The sequence below is a fragment of the Babylonia areolata genome, chromosome 18, assembly GCF_041734735.1.
Source record: "Babylonia areolata isolate BAREFJ2019XMU chromosome 18, ASM4173473v1, whole genome shotgun sequence".
Taxonomy (NCBI): domain Eukaryota; kingdom Metazoa; phylum Mollusca; class Gastropoda; order Neogastropoda; family Buccinidae; genus Babylonia; species Babylonia areolata.
The window spans coordinates 14012039-14019962 of record NC_134893.1 but is presented as its reverse complement, the minus strand read 5'-3'; positions in this window follow the sequence as shown (position 1 = coordinate 14019962).

Here is a 7924-nt window from a genome sequence, read left to right as displayed (position 1 = left end):
TGTCAGTCTCTCTCTCTCTCTCTCTCTCTCTCTCTCTCTCTCTCTCTCTCTCTCTCGTGTGTGTGTGTGTGTGTGTGTGTGTGTGTGTGCATGAGTTGTGAGAGAGACTGAAGAGAGGACGAAAAGCAGGCCAACGTGAGGTTGTCTAGGGAAGGGTTACATTGTCCTTTTAAAAAATCTTTTTCCCCCTTCTTCCAATGCAAGCTGTAATGTACAGGTAACTACCTATTATAGACCCTGATAAGGCAGTCACGGCGTAACAGCACTCTTGAGTCCAAACTAAGTTGCTTGCGCTCGAAAAGGACAAAACTGGTACGACCTTCACGAATATCTTCGATCTGGAAGTTATCACGAACAACACGGTCCCTGTTTGTTTTTTTGTTGGTTTGTTGCTGTTTTGGGATTGTTGTGGGTTTTTTTTGTTTTTGTTTGTTTAGTTTGTTTTGTTTCAGTTGTTTTTCAGTTCAAGCTAGTGTACAGGCTATTCCATACAATAAACCACAGTCATGATGTAACACCACTATTTAGTCCAAATTACGTCTTGGACCTGGACACTGATTAAAAAAAAGGGGGAGGGGGAATGGGGGGCTTGGGGGAGGGGGTGCACTAAAAGTCAGAATCTCGGACCAAGAACACAATGAAGGCCCAATTTGTTTCCCATATGAGAGGGTACCACCTCAGACTCATAGTCTGAGTGTGCGTTCTAGCTGTGTAGGCCAATTACTGGGTGTCCTTCTTCTTCTTCGTTCGTGGGCTGCAACTCCCACGTTCACCCGTATGTACACGAGTGGGCTTTTACCCCCGCCATGTTGGCAGCCATACTCAGTTTTTTTTTTGGGGGGGTGCTTGCTGGGTATGTTTTTGTTCCCATAACCCATCGAACGCTGACATGGATTACAGGATCTTAAACGTGCGTATTTGAACTTCTGCTGGAGTATACACACGAAGGTGGTTCAGGCACAACCAGTCTGCACATTTGTTGACCTGAGATATCGGAAAAATCTCCACCCTTTACCCACCAGGCGCCGTTACCGAGATTCGAACCCGGGACCCTCAGATTGAAAGTTCAGTGCTTGAACCACTCGGCTATTCCGCCCGTCACTCTGTCTAATTTGCCTGGTGACCGGTCGCTTGCGACACTGCTCGCGTGTCCCTGTACGAAAGTGTCACTGTGGGTAGGGTCAAAGTTCTAGAATGCACATGTCACACGTTAGACAGACTGAGAGGGAGGGAGAGAGAACGATGAGAAAGCTGTTTCCTCCTTCCGGTCAGAAGACTTAATACAAGTATTGGTTACATTAATAAACTCAGTCAGAATGCATTTGGATGTTAACACATTATAGCAGTGTAGTCTGGGGCACAAAACCGTTGGCAAAACGAACATGTTTGACAGTCTGTTGGCGAAATGCGCTTGGGCGAAACGTAGTACACACACACACACACACACACACACACACACACACACACACACACACACACACACACACACACACACACACACACACACACACACACACACACATCCGACTCAAACAACAGCAACAACCGCGCCCACCCCGGCACCATTGGAGGTCCAGCCCCCTACCCCCCACGCCGCCCCCCTTCCCCCCTTGCCCCTATCTCCAAAACCCTCTCCTGTCACCCCCATCCTCAGCACCCTCTTGTCTCAACCACGCCCCTCTCATCCTCTCTGTGTGCGCGTCAGTTTCAAATTCCGTCTCCACCGCCCTGTCTCACTTTCCGCTATGGGTTACTGGGACAACGTCCGTTATTGTTCATTAGTTGTTGTGTCTCCTTGTTCAGACCCTCCTTTCTCTTCCCCCTCCTCCCCCCCCCCCTCCCCCGGCCTCCCCCCTCCCCCCACCCCCGGGGTCCCCATGACCCCCGAAGCCCAACCCGCACCCCACCCCATCCCCTGCATCCACCACCCCCCTCCTAACCCCCTCTCCTTCCGTTCGTCATCCTCATTACCCCTCCCCCCCAACACACACACACACGCGCGCGCGCGCACACACACACACACACACACACACACACACACACACAAACACACACACACACACACGTCATTGCCAGCCTCCCTGTGTGTGTGTGTGTGTGTAGGGCAACAACAAAAGGGGCCGTCACTCACACCGTAACACCCTACTTCAGGCCCCTCTCCAGACACCACCACCACCACCACCCTTCACCACCACTGCCCCCTCCACCTCCCCTCCCCCCCATCACCTCCACTTGCGTCATACAAGGTGTTCGAGGCTGCTGCAGCTGCAGAGTGCATGAACAGATTGAAGTTGTTTGTTTGTTGTTGTAACACACACACACACACACACACACACACACACACACACACACACACACACATATATATATATATATATATATATATATATATATATATATATATATATATATATATATATCCCGGCGTTTCCTTTTATTTGCATATGTGCTAGCTGAATCGGTAGCGTAAGCAGCACAGACTTGAAGAGGGTTAGCACTCTTTACTATTTGTTAATACACACACACACACACACACACACACACACACACACACATAATTATATATATAGATATATGTGTGTGATAGATTTATGTGTGTTTGTGTGTGTGTGTGTGTCTGTGTGCGTGTGACCCCGAGTTTGTAAAACGCGTTGAGATTGGTCCCTGACCGAGGATAGGCCCTACATAAGTATACATATCATTCATTCAAATAACTAAACCCCATGGAAAAGAATTGGCCTCCCTGCTTTTTTGTACTCTCAAATTTTCGCTCACATGGCTTCATCAGGATTAAGTGTTCCGATGGTCATGACCCCTTAATATCAACATTCTTCCAAATGATGGCGGATGTTGGTGTAGCAGATCTGATATGTACCATGCCCAGAACATACCCAGGGTTTATAAAGTGATCTAGGTCATTTTATCTTTCATCCCCTGAACCATTCAGTCCGGGGTTTTAAAGAATGATGAAGCCATCGACAGACTCCCCCAGGTGCCAGTCAGTGAGTCGTTGGATGCCATTTCAACTTTGGAGGAGACCCAGAAAGCTGTCCGTCTGCTACACAGTGGCAAAGCCCCTGGCTCAGACTCCATCCCAGCTGAGGTCTACAAAGAAGGTGGTATGGCGCTGACTGAGAAGCTTCATCAGCTGTTCCAGCTCATCTGGCAGCATGAGGCAGTTCCAAAGGACTTCAAAGACGCTTCCATCATATACCTGTACAAGTGCAAAGGAAATCGTCAGGCCTGTGACAACCATCGTGGAATGTCCCTGCTGTCCGTCCAGTAGCACTCTCGCCAGAGTGCTACTCAACCATCTCATAGCGCACCTTGAGCAAGGTCTCCTACCAGAGAGCCAGTGTGGCTTCCGGAAAGAACGCGGGACTATCGACATGGTGTTTGCTGCCAGGCAGCTCCAGAAGAAGTGTCAGGAACAGAACGCCGACCTTTACTCCACCTATGTCGATCTGACCAAGGCCTTCGATACTGTTAGCAGAGATGGCCTTTGGAGAATCATGGCAAAGTACGGATGTCCCAGAAAGTTCATCACCATCATATGGCTACTACACGATGGGATGCTGGCCCGAGTCCAAGACAACGGAGAGACTTCAGAACCATTCCCTGTCTCCAACGGAGTCAAGCAAGGGTGTGTTCTTGCCCCCACCCTGTTCAGTGTCATGTTTTCAGCCATGCTGACAGATGCCTTCAGAGACACTGACGTAGGCATTGGCATCAGGTACCGCACAGATGGCTCACTCCTCAACCTCAGGAGGCTTTAAGCAAAAACCAAGGTGAGGACAGACACCGTCAACGACTTCCTGTTTGCTGTGATGACTGCGCTCTCAACGCTGCCTCCGAAGCTGACATGCAACACAGCGTCGACAAGTTCTCTGCTGCCTGTGACAACTTTGGCCTCACAATCAGCACAAAGAAGACTGAGGTGATGCACCAGCCAACTCCAGGAAAGCCTTATGTTGAACCAAACATCTTCACCAATGGGCAACGACTGAACGCGGTGGACAAGTTCACATACCTGGGCAGTACACTCTCTCGCACAGTTGTCATCGACGACGAGGTGAATGCCAGACTCGCCAAAGCCAGCGCTGCCTTCGGCAGACTCCATAAGAATGTTTGGAACAGGAGAGGCATCACCCTGGAGACGAAGCTCAAAGTATGCAAGGCCATAGTTCTCAGTGCTCTATGGATGTGAATCATGGACGGTCTACAAACGCCACGCCAAAAAGCTGAACCACTTCCACACCACCAGCCTCAGAAAACTTCTCGGCATAAAGTGGCAAGAGAAGATCCTGACACAGAGGTGCCCACTCGTGCAAACTTTGTGTGTGTGTGTGTGTGTGTGTGTGTGTGTGTGTGTGTGTGTGTGTGTGTGTGTGTGTGGTTGTTGTTGTTGTTGTTGTTGTTGTTGTTTTTTGCTGCTGCCCCATCATCTGCGCCGTTTCAGAGGCATTACTCCCACGCCGCTCATTTAGATTCCCCCATACACGGCCACACCCGGGTTCGTCCGTCGCAGTTCCAGCGTCCGCAGTCCACAGGGAACCATCGGTGTTAGGTCGCCTGGAGGCCACACGCCAGAGGAGACCCTGCACTGCTGCTGAGTCACTTCGGTGGTGTTCAGTGGTGTCTGTTCTGTTTTAACGTACTTAGGACACCACCTACTAAGCCCCCTACTAACGACAATAATCGCGGAGCCAGACTGAGTGAGCGTCTCTCCCAGAGTGGAGACAGCCACCACGTCCCTCAACAGCCCCCCATGAATCTGCCGACACTGACGACATTGACAGGACTCACCCCAAGCACGGAAGTGGAGGGGTATCGAAACTGAGGTCACCATGAGAGCAGGGCATGAAAGGCCACAGACTTTGAGACTATTTTTGTTTATATTGATGGCGATGAAGGAGGAGGATGACGATGATGATGACGATGTTGCTATGGAGGTCCATTTTGGTTTGGGACTGCGTGTCAAGGCTGTACTCTACGCTTCCTATCATAATGATATCCCGGCCTTAACCAGGCCCGAGAGATACAGACACTTGCAGTGTTGGTCAGGTAATTAGAGCAACACACCCAAAGACGCATCCTTGAAGTGGATGACACTCGACTGTGTGGTCCCAGTCTCCCCATTTAAGCCCACAGCACACTCAACTCTGGGTAGGAGCCCGCGTCCTCCCAGCCGTCAGTCCGCGACGCTAAACATTTCGCCACGGCGGCTGGTCACTCGTGCAAACTTGCCCAGCATCTATACCATCTTGATGCAGGCCCAGCTGCGCTGGGCAGGCCATGTAGTTTTCATGCCAGACCACCGGCTCCCCAAGAAACTGCTGTACGGTGAACTCCAACATGGCAAGCGCTCCCATGGAGGCCAAAAGAAGCGCTTCAAAGACACCCTGAAAGCTTCTCTGAAGGCCTACAACATCAGCCACGACACGTGGGAGCTGAATGCAATGGACAGACCAAAGTGGCGTTCAGCTGTCCACAAAGGCGCCAAATCCTGTGAGGCCAACAGAATCGCTACAGCAGAGCAACGCAGACAGGCCAGGTAAAGCAGTGCCAGCAAGTCCCAGACAGCCGCCTCTTTCCGTCCTCATTAAAAAAGGTCAAAGAAAAAATAAAGAAAAGTATCCTTCTTTGACAAAACCCTCCCACCAGAACATCGCTCCTCGGATAATGATTTTCAGCCAGTTGTCCTCTAAATTCCGCTCATGGTAACGAAACAAGCAGGTGGAAAATGCTTAAAGACATTGACAGCTTGGGCTGTTTGTGAGTTCGCTTTCCGAAAATAAATGCAAGGGACGTATTTTCCGTAAATTTCTTTACATTTTGTCGTTGTCCATACCACACAAAACATGTTTGATCCACGAGGGATCACAGAATTTGGATACACAAGGAAAAGTTATGTGACCGTAACTCGGATGAACATTTTGAAAAAGATTTTTTTTTCAATAATTATAGAAGGTAAACAAATGAATTAGTTGGGGACAAGTTTTGTTTAATTTGCTTCCTGGCTTCGCTGGACATGTATATCATGAACAAAATTTTCTAAACATTTTTTTCCTGGATGGTCAAAATCTTATCGAACATTAATCCGAGCCAATCCCTATCCTACAGACAGTTGCTGCCTGGACAATTGTCCGCATGATATGCACTGGAGCTATTCCAAACATTCTGGCTCATCTTCTTTCCAAGACCAGTCCCTCCCAAGTTTGTGTTTCGTGGGTAGAGAGTTTCAGTTCATACGATTTCAACCTAGACAGAATCCTCTCAAACCTGGACGTTCTAAATCAATGTTTCTGGACAAAAGCTTTTCATGAATGCCTGCTTGCTGGAAAGAAAACGTTCTTGTTTAACTCGATCTGGACAATTCATTCCTAGCAATGCAATGGCTTCTTGGACAGATTCTTCTCGAATCTTCTTCTTCCCCTGTGTGTAAAACTCTCCAGAAAGGTGGTTCGTAATCTGTGCTCATGACCTCAACATCTGAGCAAATATTTATCAACACCTGGCTGCTGGAAAGAAAACGGTCTTGTTCAGTTGGTCGCTGGTTCCTTCCTTAGACTGAATCAAGGTAGCTCGTTATCTATGATCATGACCTCGGCTTCTCTTAGCAAATCTTCATAAACACCTGGCTCTTGTGAAGAAAACGTAGCGGAGTTAGTTCCTAAACAACAGCTGCTTGGAAAGATACTTCTCGAACCTTCCACTGTGTGTAAAAGTCCCTGGAAAAGGTGGTTCTTCATCTATACTCATGACCTCTGCTTCTCTGAGCAAAAACTCCTGCACAGCCCTGCAACCAGGATAGCCTACTCCAGATCAGACATTCACGAAGAATAATCCCATTCAGTCATTAAACAAATGATATTGTGTTGTTATTCTTGGTAAGACGAAACACACAATTCCAAACCGTTGCTGCTGCCCATGCAGGTACCTGAAGGTGTGCAGAGAGAAACGCACCCGGAAACTCCTCCTCAAAAAACGAAGCTCAATGTCCTTTCATTGACATTACCGTTCACACAGCAGCAACAGCGGAATGAATGGGAAGGACAAACAGCGTTTATTCCAGACTGGACAAATCCCTTTACAACGTCATGATGTATGCCACACATAGAAAACACAGACGAGAGAATACGAGCACATTGTAACCCCTGTGTCATTTGATAAGTTCAGAGGAGAGAAAAAAAACTCGACCTGTTTGCTTTTTCATCTCTTTCTTTCTCTCTCCTCTCTCTCTCTCTCTTTCTATCTCCCCCTCCTCTCTCTCTCTCTCTCTCTCTCTCTCTCTCTCTCTCTCTCTCTCTCTCTCTTTCTCTTTCCCTATTTGCCTGTTTTCCTAATCATAGGACTTTAACACTGAATGTCCGTGATCGAGGATTCTTGGATGGTTCAGGGCTACTTTCGGACATGCCAGAGACAGAGAGAGGGGGGGGGTGGGGTTAGGGGGAGACTAAGAGAGAGAGATATGCCGAGTGGAAGTTCAGGTGGGAGGGGGGTCAGATTTGGCGGGAGACACACCACAGTCCTGGTCACAGCTTAGCGGAGCGACAGCCCGTGGTGACATACAACGGGCTGACATGGCTGAAGGGGCAGAGAGAGAAACATAAGTCTATTCCTTCTTACCAGTAGGAGTAGCAGTGGTTTTGGTCACAGGTGGTGTTGGTGTTGCTAGTAGTAGTAGTAGTAGTAGTAGTAGTAGTATCACTGTTATCAATATTGTAACAGTGCGTACAATTTGTGATCCGATGTTGGATAAAAATTGTATAAAAAATAAATTAATTAAATGAATTCTTAAAAAAAAAAAGAAAAAAAAAAGTAAAGCAAAGGGCCCAGACAACAACAAAATCAGCAACAAAAATCATAATTGGGATAACGTTTATAGCGTCTGGACGAGAACATAACCAATAGAAACGCCTTC